The sequence below is a fragment of the Silene latifolia genome, chromosome X (assembly GCF_048544455.1).
Source record: "Silene latifolia isolate original U9 population chromosome X, ASM4854445v1, whole genome shotgun sequence".
Taxonomy (NCBI): domain Eukaryota; kingdom Viridiplantae; phylum Streptophyta; class Magnoliopsida; order Caryophyllales; family Caryophyllaceae; genus Silene; species Silene latifolia.
In genome coordinates, this window is record NC_133537.1 from 229,596,898 (window position 1) to 229,613,065 (window position 16,168).

At 37.7% G+C, this 16,168-nt stretch overlaps 1 long non-coding RNA gene and 1 other non-coding gene across 2 annotated transcripts; one reads left to right on the forward strand and one right to left on the reverse strand.

The window, feature by feature from the left end:
* Window positions 1–479: 479 nt before the first annotated feature.
* On the forward strand, window positions 480–2,720 carry LOC141621734 (uncharacterized). The gene is made up of 4 exons (XR_012532627.1): window positions 480–612; window positions 1,403–1,437; window positions 1,642–1,695; window positions 2,433–2,720. It is a non-coding gene; the product is annotated as an uncharacterized LOC141621734 (long non-coding RNA).
* An 11,906-nt stretch (window positions 2,721–14,626) lies between these two features.
* LOC141626022 (small nucleolar RNA R71) lies at window positions 14,627–14,733 on the reverse strand. Its single transcript, XR_012535755.1, has one exon. It is a non-coding gene; the product is annotated as a small nucleolar RNA R71 (small nucleolar RNA).
* Window positions 14,734–16,168: the final 1,435 nt, after the last annotated feature.

Sequence of the window (16,168 nt, forward strand, 5' to 3'; positions counted from 1 at the left end):
ATCCTTGTGACTCGTTGTGTGAACCGTTTGTCTTTGTTCAATAGTCCTTGTAACTCGCTGTGTGAACCATTTATCCTTGTCTTTATAACTCGTTGTGCGAACCATTTGTCGTTCTTCATTAGTCCTTGTGACTCGTTGTGTGACACTACTACAAAAAACCTCTAAGGAACCATTGCGAAGAAACCGGTTGAATTCTTAAACCGGTTTCTTAACCTAAGAGACCGTTCATTTTCTAAAACCGGTTTCTTAATAAAAGGTAAGAGACGGGTGGAGCCTAAAACTGGTTTCTTAACTTTGTTGATTTTTAAACGGCAGTTCACTTCTATTTTAATTTTTTATTAGGAGTATATTTGTACTGTATTGTTTAGAAGTTATGCAATTTATTTGTTTCAACTTTTAAGCTTCACCTTCTCAACTCTTTACTCTTTAGCACATAAAAACGCGAGCGCCGCATCCACTATTCATCTCATTTGTTTCAGCCACACAACCACCGTTCTCCCATCGCCGTTCACAACCAATATTCGTCTTTCTCTCGTTGTCACTACCGTGGTTCTCTTATCGCCGACCACTAAACATCCAGGCCCTCGATGGCGATGAATATGCTGAGTATTGGTAACAACGTTTTTCATAAATCTTTCAATTTTTCAATAGAATAGAAAACGATATTACTAGTTTAATTACTTGATTAATGATATGAGAAAGATTTGATTATTGTGATTATTTAGGGTTAGGATGTGGTAGTTTTGATTATTGTGATTATTTAGGGTTAAGATTTGATAATTCCTGGACTCATTTTGCATATTTTCCTTTTTCCTTGAGATTGCGAAATTCATCTATGTCATACCTTAGTGGAAGTCTGAGTCTTTAATGTAGATAGTTCGACCGTAGTTTTGATTCCTCTTTTCTTTGTTCAACAGGGTGTGTCTATAATTCAGATTTAAGATTCAAGTTGTATTTGTAGTTTGGTCTTATTGACTTGGTTAATGGTTTCAAATTCTTGAATATCAGTAGGTATGGGTAAGGTTACCTACATCTAACCTCCATAGACGTACTGGTACTTATGTATGCCAGGTTTATAAGCGGTTGTTACGTAGTGTTAGAGTTGCTTCATTTTCAGACGTTGATGTTCAGAGGGATTAATGTTTTGTAAGCGAAGCAGTTGATTCTATTCATCTGAGGGGTGCATTTCATGATTATACTTTTGGTGTTAACTGATAGTGAAGTAAACGCCCCTCTTCAAATTAGTTTTATAATGATAATTAATGAGATTCAACTCTTGGTAGTAATATCTTGTAATTGTTCATGATAAATTTTTATTATTCGGTTGGATTCTTTCCTTGTCCAAACAATAACAAACTTGGATTCAAGTAAACTTAAGATATGTTATTTATTGTTGTTGCAGTGACCATGGAAAACATCGAATACAGGTGTACCTAGGTAAGTGATGTATTTTTGGTTTTGGCATCATATGACCTACATACAGTGATACAACTCGAATCTTTAATGTGGATTACTTTTCATCCCCCGTTTAGGAAAAGGATATAGTTGGTTCATATGTAGCTTTGGTTCTTTAATGTTTACAAGATACTCCGTATATAATTTGACCCAAATAGAGCTTGAATCTCCCATTTCGGACTGCAGGGATACACGCAGACAGTTGTACCTGCCTCAAGTCATTTTTTTTGCCACACAAAGGTATGCATCGCCTTATGTAATGTCGTATGGTTGCTCCATAATTTCTTTTATAATACGTGTAGTGCACATTCATTATTCTTTATTATACACAAAAGCTTTGATGAATTATTAAGGAACAAGTGCCTCTGCAAAATTTTGGTTATTAGCTCATATCTTATTCTTAGGCTTAGCCTGAGGGACAGCCTGATCTCGTTCGTTTCGACCCTAACTTTAAAACCCAAGTCAGATCCTGAAATTCCACCCTCATTTACTGGGGCTGCTGGAGCTAAGGAAGAGTAAGAAGACACCAGAAGTTTAAGCAGAATGTCATAAACCTCATTATTTGATGCGGGCATTGGGAAAGGAAAACTTCTCCCAAGGCTCCTCATGTTGCCTCTAAATATTATATACGCTTGTACTGAGTCGTGGCTTATTCAGGAGGTAAATGGTAACAAAGGGATTTTGCTTAACTTAAATGAACGAGCTGAAGTGCTTTATAAATAATAGTAGTATTCAGGTCCACTGACTTTTGATTAATTTCTCATTTTTGGTTAATATGAATAGAGGGTTGTTGACGAGGCTTCTACTTATGAAATTCTGTATATTATAACTTAATAGTCTAAAAGTTCTTGAATTGTAGTCAATTGTATAGACTGTGTGTTTGTGTGTGTTCATCCTTTGATTTATGATCCTAGTTCATCGTTTCATGCAATTTCAGACAAAATAATATTGTTGGTATATATGGTCATCTTGTGCAGACTTGTCAGAAACTACATTGTCGAGCAATTGCGATAAGGATTTGGAACATTCAGAACGTGTGTCATGGAGCTGATGGTCGTCACTTGGCTGCTTATTATATTTCTGTGAATTAATATGATACTAAAGGTTTTATATAGAGTGCATAACTATGTGTAGATAGTCAGATAGTGTAGAGTGTAGACACTGACTATGAGGTGTGATAAGATTGGCTATGTAAGCAGTGGTGACGGTGTAGTTTTAAATATTGTAATTTTAAATAAAATTAATGGGTAAATTTTCTTTATTGATATTTTTTTTTGTTTTTTCAAAAGTTTCAAAGAGACCGGTTTTGGTCAATAACTGATTTCAATGATGAGATCAAAGAGACCGGTTCTGGTCAATGACAGGTTTCAACTTATGATATCAAAGAAACTGGTTTTGGCTAATAACCAGTTTCTTACCCACTAATCAAAGAGATCGGTTTTAAATGATAACAGGTTTCTTAAATATAGCAAAGAAACCATTCAAATAAACCGGTTTCTTAGGCTAAGACACCTATGAGATATAGACCGGTTATGAAACGGTTTCTTAGGCCATTTTTAACCGGTCTCTTAGGCATTTTTTGTAGTAGTGTGAACCATTTGTCCTTGTCATTGTGACTTATTGTGCTAACCATTTGTCCTTGTGCATTAGTCATTATAACTCGTTGTGTGAACCATTTGTCCTTGTTCATTTGTCCTTATGACTCGTTGTGTTAACCCTTTTTCCTTGTCATTGTGGCTCATTGTGTGAACAATTTCTCCTTGCTCATTAGTCCTTGTGACTCGTTGTGTGATCCATTTGTCCTTGTCATTATAACTCGTTATACGAACCATTTGTCCTTGTTCAGTAATCCTTGTGACTCGTTGTGTGTCTTTGTTCATTAGTCCTTGTAACTCGTTGTGTGAACCATTTGTCCTTGTCATTGTGACTTATTGTGCTAACAATTTGTCCTTGTGCATTAGTCATTATAACTCGTTGTGTGAACCATTTGTCCTTGTTCATTTGTCCTTATGACTCGTTGTGTTAACCCTTTGTCCTTGTCATTGTGACTCATTGTGTGAACAATTTCTCCTTGCTCATTAGTCCTTGTGACTCGTTGTGTGATCCATTTGTCCTTGTCATTATAACTCGTTATACGAACCATTTGTCCTTGTTCATTAACCCTTGTGACTCTTTGTGTGAACCATTTGTCTTTGTTTATTAGTCCTTGTAACTCGCTGTGTGAACCATTTATCCTTGTCCTTATAACTCGTTGTGCGAACCATTTGTCGTTCTTCATTAGTCCTTGTGACTCGTTGTGTGAACCATTTGTCCTTGTTCTTTAGTCGTTGTGACTCTTCGTGTGATCCATTGGTCCTTGTCATCGTGACTTGTTGTGCTAACCATTTGTCCTTGCTCATTAGTCATTATAACTCGTTGTGTGAACCATTTTTCCTTGTTCATTAGTCCTTGTGACTAACTGTGTTAACCAGTTATCCTTGTCATTGTGATTCATTTTGTGAACATTTGTCTTTTTTTCATTAGTCCTTGTGACTCGTTGTGTAAACCATTTGTCCATGTTAATTAGTCATTGTGACTCGTAGTGTTAAACATTAGTCCTTGTCATTGTGACTCGTTGTTTGAATCGTTTGTCCTTGTTCATTAGTCCTTGTGACTCATTGTGTAATACATTTGTCCTTGTTCATTAGTCATTGTGACTCATTGTGTGATCCATTTGTCCTTGTTCATTAGTCCTTGTGACTCACTGTGGGAACCATTTATCCTTGTTCATTACTCCTTGTGACTCGTTGTGTGAACCATTTGTCTTTTTTCATAATCCTTGTGACTTGTTGTGTGAATCATTTGTCCTTGTCATTGTGACTTGTCGTGTAAACCATTTGTCCTTGTTCACTAGTCCTTGTGACTTGTCGTGTGATCCATTTGTCCTTGTCATTGTAACTTGTTTTGCAAACCATTTGTCCTTGTTCATTAATCCTTGTGACTCGTTGTGTGAACCATTTGTCTTTGTTCATTAGTCCTTGTAACTCGCTGTGTGAACCATTTGTCCTTGTCATTGTAACTTATTGTGCTAACCATTTGTCCTTGTGCATTAGTCATTATAACTCGTTGTGTGAACCATTTGTCCTTGTTCATTTGTCCTTATGACTCGTTGTGTTAACTCTTTGTTCTTGTCATTGTGACTCATTGTGTGATTAATTTCTCCTTGCTCATTAGTCCTTGTGACTCGTTGTGTGATCCATTTGTCCTTGTCATTATAACTCGTTATACGAACCATTTATCCTTGTTCATTAATCCTTGTGACTCGTTGTGTGAACCGTTTGTCTTTGTTCAATAGTCCTTGTAACTCGCTGTGTGAACCATTTATCCTTGTCTTTATAACTCGTTGTGCGAACCATTTGTCGTTCTTCATTAGTCCTTGTGACTCGTTGTGTGAACCATTTGTCCTTGTCATTGTGACTTATTGTGCTAACCATTTGTCCTTGTGCATTAGTCATTATAACTCGTTGTGTGAACCATTTGTCCTTGTTCATTTGTCCTTATGACTCGTTGTGTTAACCCTTTTTCCTTGTCATTGTGACTCATTGTGTGAACAATTTCTCCTTGCTCATTAGTCCTTGTGACTCGTTGTGTGATCCATTTGTCCTTGTCATTATAACTCGTTATACGAACCATTTGTCCTTGTTCAGTAATCCTTGTGACTCGTTGTGTGTCATTGTTCATTAGTCCTTGTAACTCGTTGTGTGAACCATTTGTCCTTGTCATTGTGACTTATTGTGCTAACAATTTGTCCTTGTGCATTAGTCATTATAACTCGTTGTGTGAACCATTTGTCCTTGTTCATTTGTCCTTATGACTCGTTGTGTTAACCCTTTGTCCTTGTCATTGTGACTCATTGTGTGAACAATTTCTCCTTGCTCATTAGTCCTTGTGACTCGTTGTGTGATCCATTTGTCCTTGTCATTATAACTCGTTATACGAACCATTTGTCCTTGTTCATTAACCCTTGTGACTCTTTGTGTGAACCATTTGTCTTTGTTTATTAGTCCTTGTAACTCGCTGTGTGAACCATTTATCCTTGTCCTTATAACTCGTTGTGCGAACCATTTGTCGTTCTTCATTAGTCCTTGTGACTCGTTGTGTGAACCATTTGTCCTTGTTCTTTAGTCGTTGTGACTCTTCGTGTGATCCATTGGTCCTTGTCATCGTGACTTGTTGTGCTAACCATTTGTCCTTGCTCATTAGTCATTATAACTCGTTGTGTGAACCATTTTTCCTTGTTCATTAGTCCTTCTGACTAATTGTGTTAACCATTTATCCTTGTCATTGTGATTCATTTTGTGAACATTTGTCTTTTTTTCATTAGTCCTTGTGACTCGTTGTGTAAACCATTTGTCCATGTTAATTAGTCATTGTGACTCGTAGTGTTAAACATTAGTCCTTGTCATTGTGACTCGTTGTTTGAATCGTTTGTCCTTGTTCATTAGTCCTTGTGACTCATTGTGTAATACATTTGTCCTTGTTCATTAGTCGTTGTGACTCATTGTGTGATCCATTTGTCCTTGTTCATTAGTCCTTGTGACTCACTGTGGGAACCATTTATCCTTGTTCATTACTCCTTGTGACTCGTTGTGTGAACCATTTGTCTTTTTTCATAATCCTTGTGACTTGTTGTGTGAATCATTTGTCCTTGTCATTGTGACTTGTCGTGTAAACCATTTGTCCTTGTTCACTAGTCCTTGTGACTTGTCGTGTGATCCATTTGTCCTTGTCATTGTAACTTGTTTTGCAAACCATTTGTCCTTGTTCATTAATCCTTGTGACTCGTTGTGTGAACCATTTGTCTTTGTTCATTAGTCCTTGTAACTCGCTGTGTGAACCATTTGTCCTTGTCATTGTAACTTATTGTGCTAACCATTTGTCCTTGTGCATTAGTCATTATAACTCGTTGTGTGAACTATTTGTCCTTGTTCATTTGTCCTTATGACTCGTTGTGTTAACTCTTTGTTCTTGTCATTGTGACTCATTGTGTGATTAATTTCTCCTTGCTCATTAGTCCTTGTGACTCGTTGTGTGATCCATTTGTCCTTGTCATTATAACTCGTTATACGAACCATTTATCCTTGTTCATTAATCCTTGTGACTCGTTGTGTGAACCATTTGTCTTTGTTCATTAGTCCTTGTAACTTGCTGTGTGAACCATTTATCCTTGTCCTTATAACTCGTTGTGCGAAACATTTGTCGTTCTTCATTAGTCCTTGTGACTCCTTGTGTGAACCATTTGTCCTTGTTCTTTAGTCGTTGTGACTCTTTGTGTGATCCATTGGTCCTTGTCATCGTGACTTGTTGTGCTAACCATTTGTCCTTGCTCATTAGTCATTATAACTCGTTGTGTGAACCATTTTTCCTTGTTCATTAGTCCTTGTGACTAACTGTGTTAACCATTTATCCTTGTCATTGTGATTCGTTTTGTGAACATTTATCTTTTTTCATTAGACCTTGTTACTCGTTGTGTAAACCATTTGTCCATGTTAATTAGTCATTGTGACTCGTAGTGTTAAACATTAGTCCTTGTCATTGTGACTCGTTGTGTGAATCGTTTGTCCTTGTTCAGTAGTCCTTGTGACTAATTGTGTAATCCATTTGTCCTTGTTCATTAGTCATTGTGACTCATTGTGTGATCCATTTGTCCTTGTTCATTAGTCCTTGTGACTCACTGTGGGAACCATTTATCCTTGTTCATTACTCCTTGTGACTCGTTGTGTGAACCATTTGTCTTTTTTCATAATCCTTGTGACTTGTTGTGTGAATCATTTGTCCTTGTTATTGTGACTTGTCGTGTAAACCATTTGTCCTTGTTCACTAGTCCTTGTGACTCGTCGTGTGATCCATTTGTCCTTGTCATTGTAACTTGTTTTGCACACCATTTGTCCTTGTTCATTAATCCTTGTGACTCGTTGTGTGAACCATTTGTCTTTGTTCATTAGTCCTTGTAACTCGCTGTGTGAACCATTTGTCCTTGTCATTGTAACTTATTGTGCTAACCATTTGTCCTTGTGCATTAGTCATTATAACTCGTTGTGTGAACCATTTGTCCTTGTTCATTTGTCCTTATGACTCGTTGTGTTAACTCTTTGTTCTTGTCATTGTGACTCATTGTGTGATTAATTTCTCCTTGCTCATTAGTCCTTGTGACTCGTTGTGTGAACCATTTGTCCTTGTCATTATAACTCGTTATACGAACCATTTATCCTTGTTCATTAATCCTTGTGACTCGTTGTGTGAACCATTTGTCTTTGTTCATTAGTCCTTGTAACTTGCTGTGTGAACCATTTATCCTTGTCCTTATAACTCGTTGTGCGAAACATTTGTCGTTCTTCATTAGTCCTTGTGACTCCTTGTGTGAACCATTTGTCCTTGTTCTTTAGTCGTTGTGACTCTTTGTGTGATCCATTGGTCCTTGTCATCGTGACTTGTTGTGCTAACCATTTGTCCTTGCTCATTAGTCATTATAACTCGTTGTGTGAACCATTTTTCCTTGTTCATTAGTCCTTGTGACTAACTGTGTTAACCATTTATCCTTGTCATTGTGATTCGTTTTGTGAACATTTATCTTTTTTCATTAGACCTTGTTACTCGTTGTGTAAACCATTTGTCCATGTTAATTAGTCATTGTGACTCGTAGTGTTAAACATTAGTCCTTGTCATTGTGACTCGTTGTGTGAATCGTTTGTCCTTGTTCAGTAGTCCTTGTGACTAATTGTGTAATCCATTTGTCCTTGTTCATTAGTCATTGTGACTCATTGTGTGATCCATTTGTCCTTGTTCATTAGTCCTTGTGACTCATTGTGGGAACCATTTATCCTTGTTCATTAGTCCTTGTGACTCGTTTTGTGAACCATTTGTCTTTTTTCATAATCCTTGTGACTTGTTGTGTGAATCATTTGTCCTTGTTATTGTGACTTGTCGTGTAAACCATTTGTCCTTGTTCACTAGTCCTTGTGACTCGTCGTGTGATCCATTTGTCCTTGTCATTGTAACTTGTTTTGCACACCATTTGTCCTTGTTCATTAATCCTTGTGACTCGTTGTGTGAACCATTTGTCTTTGTTCATTAGTCCTTGTAACTCGCTGTGTGAACCATTTGTCCTTGTCATTGTAACTTATTGTGCTAACCATTTGTCCTTGTGCATTAGTCATTATAACTCGTTGTGTGAACCATTTGTCCTTGTTCATTTGTCCTTAAGACTCGTTGTGTTAACTCTTTGTTCTTGTCATTGTGACTCATTGTGTGATTAATTTCTCCTTGCTCATTAGTCCTTGTGACTCGTTGTGTGAACCATTTGTCCTTGTCATTATAACTCGTTATACGAACCATTTGTCCTTGTTCATTAATCCTTGTGACTCATTGTGTGAACCATTTGTCTTTGTTCATTAGTCCTTGTAACTCGCTGTATGAACCATTTATCCTTGTCCTGATAACTCGTTGTGCGAAACATTTGTCGTTCTTCATTAGTCGTTGTGACTCTTTGTGTGATCCATTGGTCCTTGTCATCGTGACTTGTTGTGCTAACCATTTGTCCTTGCTCATTAGTCATTATAACTCGTTGTGTGAACCATTTTTCCTTGTTCATTAGTCCTTGTGACTAACTGTGTTAACCATTTATCCTTGTCATTGTGATTCGTTTTGTGAACATTTGTCTTTTTTCATTAGTCCTTGTTACTCGTTGTGTAAACCATTTGTCCATGTTAATTAGTCATTGTGACTCGTAGTGTTAAACATTAGTCCTTGTCATTGTGACTCGTTGTGTGAATCGTTTATCCTTGTTCATTAGTCCTTGTGACTAATTGTGTAATCCATTTGTCCTTGTTCATTAGTCATTGTGACTCATTGTGTGATCCATTTGTCCTTGTTCATTAGTCCTTGTGACTCACTGTTGGAACCATTTATCCTTGTTCATTACTCCTTGTGACTCGTTGTGTGAACCATTTGTCTTTTTTCATAATCCTAGTGACTTGTTGTGTGAATCATTTGTCCTTGTTATTGTGACTTGTCGTGTAAACCATTTGTCCTTGTTCACTAGTCCTTGTGACTCGTCGTGTGATCCATTTGTCCTTGTCATAGTAACTTGTTTTGCACACCATTTGTCCTTGTTCATTAATCCTTGTGACTCGTTGTGTGAACCATTTGTCTTTGTTCATTAGTCCTTGTAACTCGCTGTGTGAATCATTTGTCCTTGTCATTGTAACTTATTGTGCTAACCATTTGTCCTTGTGCATTAGTCATTATAACTCGTTGTGTGAACCATTTGTCTTTGTTCATTTGTCCTTATGACTCGTTGTGTTAACTCTTTGTTCTTGTCATTGTGACTCATTGTGTGATTAATTTCTCCTTGCTCATTAGTCCTTGTGACTCGTTGTGTGATCCATTTGTCCTTGTCATATAACTCGTTATACGAACCATTTGTCCTTGTTCATTAATCCTTGTGACTCGTTGTGTGAACAATTTGTCTTTGTTCATTAGTCCTTGTAACTCGCTATGTGAACCATTTATCCTTGTCCTTATAACTCGTTGTGCGAAACATTTGTCGTTCTTCATTAGTCCTTGTGACTCGTTGTGTGAACCATTTGTCCTTGTTCTTTAGTCGTTGTGACTCTTTGTGTGATCCATTGGTCCTTGTCATCGTGACTTGTTGTGCTAACCATTTGTCCTTGCTCATTAGTCATTATAACTCGTTGTCTGAACCATTTTTCCTTGTTCATTAGTCCTTGTGACTAACTGTGTTAACCATTTATCCTTGTCATTGTGATTCGTTTTGTGAACATTTGTCTTTTTTCATTAGTCCTTGTGACTCGTTGTGTAAACCATTTGTCCATGTTAATTAGTCATTGTGACTCGTAGTGTTAATCATTAGTCCTTGTCATTGTGACTCGTTGTGTGAATCGTTTGTCCTTGTTCAGTAGTCCTTGTGACTCATTGTGTAATCCATTTGTCCTTGTTCATTAGTCATTGTGACTCATTGTGTGATCCATTTGTCCTTGTTCATTAGTCCTTGTGACTCACTGTGGGAACCATTTATCCTTGTTCATTACCCCTTGTGACTCGTTGTGTGAACCATTTGTCTTTTTTCATAATCCTTGTGACTTGTTGTGTGAATCATTTGTCCTTGTTATTGTGACTTGTCGTGTAAACCATTTGTCCTTGTTCACTAGTCCTTGTGACTCGTCGTGTGATCCATTTGTCCTTGTCATTGTAACTTGTTTTGCACACCATTTATCCTTGTTCATTAATCCTTGTGACTCGTTGTGTGAACCATTTGTCTTTGTTCATTAGTCCTTGTAACTCGCTGTGTGAACCATTTGTCCTTGTCATTGTAACTTATTGTGCTAACCATTTGTCCTTGTGCATTAGTCATTATAACTCGTTGTGTGAACCATTTGTCCTTGTTCATTTGTCCTTATGACTCGTTGTGTTAACTCTTTGTTCTTGTCATTGTGACTCATTTTGTGATTAATTTCTTCTTGCTCATTAGTCCTTGTGACTCGTTGTAAGATCCATTTGTCCTTGTCATTATAACTCGTTATACGAACCATTTGTCCTTGTTCATTAATCCTTGTGACTCGTTGTGTGAACCATTTGTCTTTGTTCATTAGTCCTTATAACTCGCTGTGTGAACCATTTATCCTTGTCCTTATAACTCGTTGTGCGAACCATTTGTCGTTCTTCATTAGTCCTTGTGACTCGTTGTGTGAACCATTTGTCCTTGTTCTTTAGTCGTTGTGACTCTTCGTGTGATCCATTGGTCCTTGTCATCGTGACTTGTTGTGCTAACCATTTGTCCTTGCTCATTAGTCATTATAACTCGTTGTGTGAACCATTTTTCCTTGTTCATTAGTCCTTGTGACTAACTGTGTTAACCATTTATCCTTGTCATTGTGATTCGTTTTGTGAACATTTGTCTTTTTTCATTAGTCCTTGTGACTCGTTGTGTAAACCATTTGTCCATGTTAATTAGTCATTGTGACTCGTAGTGTTAAACATTAGTCCTTGTCATTGTGACTCGTTGTGTGAATCGTTTATCCTTGTTCATTAGTCCTTGTGACTCATTGTGTAATCCGTTTGTCCTTGTTCATTAGTCATTGTGACTCATTGTGTGATCCATTTGTCCTTGTTCATTAGTCCTTGTGACTCACTGTGGGAACCATTTATCCTTGTTCATTACTCCTTGTGACTCGTTGTGTGAACCATTTGTCTTTTTTCATAATCCTAGTTACTTGTTGTGTGAATCATTTGTCCTTGTTATTGTGACTTGTCGTGTAAACCATTTGTCCTTGTTCACTAGTCCTTGTGACTCGTCGTGTGATCCATTTGTCCTTGTCATAGTAACTTGTTTTGCACACCATTTGTCCTTGTTCATTAATCCTTGTGACTCGTTGTGTGAACCATTTGTCTTTGTTCATTAGTCCTTGTAACTCGCTGTGTGAACCATTTGTCCTTGTCATTGTAACTTATTGTGCTAACCATTTGTCCTTGTGCATTAGTCATTATAACTCGTTGTGTGAACCATTTGTCCTTGTTCATTTGTCCTTATGACTCGTTGTGTTAACTCTTTGTTCTTGTCATTGTGACTCATTGTGTGATTAATTTCTCCTTGCTCATTAGTCCTTGTGACTCGTTGTGTGATCCATTTGTCCTTGTCATATAACTCGTTATACGAACCTGATGTGACCATAATTGGCGCATATTTAGCCCCCGAATTACCATTGTTTTCATGCTTTTTAGTGCCTATTTGGGTCATTTCTTATCTTTAGTTCTTTGTTTTGCATATTCTTTGAGATTTTGATCCCTTGGTAGGAAAGGAGTAAGAATCTTGCATTTTCATGGCAAAACAAAGCTAAATTGATCATATTCAATGACCAAGCATCAAGGAGAGACAAGACTAGAAGGCCTTTGTACATAGCATAGTAGAAGAGCAATGTTGAGAAAAGGATCCTTGAGTCCCCAAGGAAATCCCCAAGGAATTCATGAAGAAAAGAAGAAGAAAAGATGCTGCTAGACAATCCGAACGGATTGTACACAATCCGTCCGTCCAAGCCCAATCCGAGCGTCCCTCAAAGGAATCCGCTCGGATTCCCCCTCGCCAATCCGAGCGTCTTGCCCAAGAATCCGCTCGGATTCCTCAGCCCAGATCCGGCCGTCCCGACTCCCATCCGCACGGATTTCAAAGACAAAGACGTTTTCATTCTCGCTAGCAACGATAAGAGAAGCCCTTCTCTCGGAGAATACCGGAGTCTCCTTGCTCAACTTAAAAGTGTAATTACTAGTTTAGCCCTTAGTTAACCCTAATGCATCCTCCCTAATTTTCACTATAAATACCCCATTAGTCTAATTAGAGGAGCATGTTCATCTTATCAATAATTAGTGTAGTTAATATTAATCAAATCTCTCTTCAATATTGTAATCAAATATTAATCAAGTTTTAATCCAAGTTTTAGTTCTTTAATCTCTCTCTTGTTCTTACTTTATTTTGGGTAATTGAAGATTATTTGGGTTATTATTGGGAGATTGACAACCTCTCAATCTAGGATTCAAGTACTTCTATTATTCTTGCTTTATTATTGGAATCATTAGTAGGTATAATCTCTTAATCCCTTTTTTAATTATTGCTAATTACTTTCATTTATTCATCATGTTTCATTATGTTAGTATGATTGACAACCTTTCTAGCATGATCAATATGATAATGAGTGAGTAGTCTCTTAGCTAGGGTTTAATGGGTGATTAGGGAAACCAACATGGGGAATGATTCATACTTAAATTAATATGCTTTCATATCTTATTTGCTTGCTTGTTTTGATCTTAATACATGCACATGTTATATTTGATGAAATGCTAAGCCTATGAATCCTTGCATTTACTATCATCTTCTATCCTTTCAACTTGACTTGTAAGACATAACCAAACTCGAGTCTTGTTAGACCATGCATGTGTTAAGTAGGAAAGATTAAGTCGACTTGTAGGTGTTGTACAATCTAATCGATTCGGCTCCGGACCCAAACTTTCCTAGGATTGTAAGATATAACCCAACTCAATCCATCACAACAATAATTGCTTGCTTATAATTTGAGAACATGTTTGTATGATCATATCCCATGATTCCCCTATGAACCCATGACACCCTAGTGCTTTTAATCAATTGTTTACACCCTTATTTTATTTACCTTGTTAGTTTATTTTCATTGATATCTTAGTTTAGTAACCTTCTACATCAACCCAATTTGTGACACCCCTAGACACCACTAGTTACAATAGAATCTTCATTTCAATACCCGTCCCTTGGGATCCGACCTTTACTTGCCTCTTTACTAATTGTAGAGTTGTTTGTGAAGTATAAATTGTGTTTTGTATCGACCATTGACCAACGACCACATATGCTTAATTTGTGAAACGAAATGGACTCGATCAAAAATGGCGCCGTTGTTAAGGGACGGTGTTTAATTGATTTAAGATTTCTTTTATTGTTTTTAGTTGTGTCTTTTTCACCTTGGGAAGTAAAACTCCTCAAGGTTTGTTCTAATTGTTTTCAAGTTGTTTGATATTTTGCATGTCTAGAAGGTTACAAAGAGATTTGTTACCTTTTGACCGTGAAATCGAAAGAACCTTGACGAATAATAGGAGACTTGTTAGGAGGAATTTGGGAGGTGTTGGTGAAGTTGTTCAACCCACTAGTGAGTTTGTCAATCCTTTCGCAATAGAAGGAGAAGAGAACCCATTAAACAATACCACACAAAATCCACCTACAATGCCTAAATTCTCGTCACACTCTATACCCACCGAGGAGGATTTACCAAATGGTACTCCTACCCCACAACATCTTACCGGAAAATTTATTGCCAAGTCCGCCTTCATCCAACTAGTTGAGAGGAGCCAATTCGGGGGAATGCCTAGTGAGGACCCTCATTTTCATATGGAAACCTTTTGCGATTATTGTGAAGCTATCTCTCAAACGGGCGTGACTCAAGACCAAATAAGATGGGTCTTATTTCCTTTTTCGTTAATCGGCACCGCAAAGCAATGGTTGAAGGGCCTTGATAAGGCCACCCTTGGAATAGATTCTTGGAAGAAGCTAGCTCTAGCTTTCTACCAAAAATTCTACCCACCGGAAAAGACCAATATGCTAAGAGCTCAAATTACGGGTTTTAAGCAAAGGGATGAAGAATCTTTGTATGAAGCTTGGGAGCGGTTCAAAGGTATTTGTCGCTCATGTCCTCACCATGGACTTAGCGAATGGTTTTTAGTGCAACAATTTTGGAATGGTTTATATGAAGATTCAAGGAACATTCTCAATATGGGATCAAATGGAATGTTCACCGAAGTTGATGACAATCAAACATGGAACAAGATTGAGGAAATGGCGGTCTATAATTCACAATATAGTAGACCTCGCAAGGCTACTAGAGGAGGAAAGTATGAAGTGGACACCGTTACTCAATTGGGTGCTCAACTTAGTGCTCACATTGACACAATCAACTTGAAGTTTGAACAAGCTATGGCTAGACTTGAGGAAAACTCAAAATCATCGAAGCATCATGTCAATGCCATGACGGCATCCTCATCAATCCCAAGCGGGATATGTGAGAATTGTGGAACCTTGGGTCATGACTCAAGTGAGTGTAGGGGAACAACCGAACAAGTTAATGCTTTCCAAGCTTACAAAAGTGGTACCCCTTATTCAAATTTTTACAATGAAAACACCAAGTTCCATCCAAATCTCTCATACAAAAGCCAAAATGTCCAAAACCCTCAAACAACATACACTCCACCACCCATGAGAAATCAAAATCAAAGACCCTTTTACAATCAAAACCAAGGCTACCAAAATCAAAATCCATACAATCACCACAATGACCAAGGTTTTGATGTCCAAAAAGCGGTCCTCCAAATGCAAAAGAATCAACAAGAATTTTTCACCCAAATGCAAAAAGATAGCCAAGCAAAAGACACTACCATCAACAACATTCTAGGTCACACCAAGATGTTGGAAACACAATTGACCCAACTAGCATCTTCGAGCTCACAAAGACAAAAGGGGCAATTACCACCACAAAGTAATCCCCCTAGACATGAAACGGTTAGTGCCATTCACTTGAGGAGTGGTACAAGGTATGAAGCACCGAAGAAGCAAGTTGAGGATGAAGTTGTGAGAGCTAGTGAGAATGAAGTTGTGGTGCAAGAAGGGGAATCATCAAAAGAAGAAAGTTCAAAGAAAAATGAAGACAAAGCCAAAGAAAAGGAGCCCATTGTGATTAGACTTCCTTTTCCAAGTCGTCAAGCCAAGCCTAAATTTGATGATCAACTTGGGAAGTTCATGGAGATTGTGAAGAATTTAGAAGTCTCAATTCCTTTCACGGAATTAATCAATCACGTTTCGGCCTATGCAAAGTACATGAAAGATATCCTCACAAAGAAGAAGTCGATCCGGAAACTTGAGACTATCGCCTTCACTAAGGTGAGTAGTGCAATACTTCAAGGGAGTTCACCTCCAAAGTTAAAGGATCCGGGAAGCTTCTCAATACCGTGTACCATTGGCGACACAACGATCAACAAAGCCTTATGTGATCTAGGGGCTAGTGTGAGTGTCATGCCGTATTCGGTAAGTAAAAGGTTGGGAATGGGAGAGCTTAAATGCACCAATATCACTCTTCAAATGGCCGAT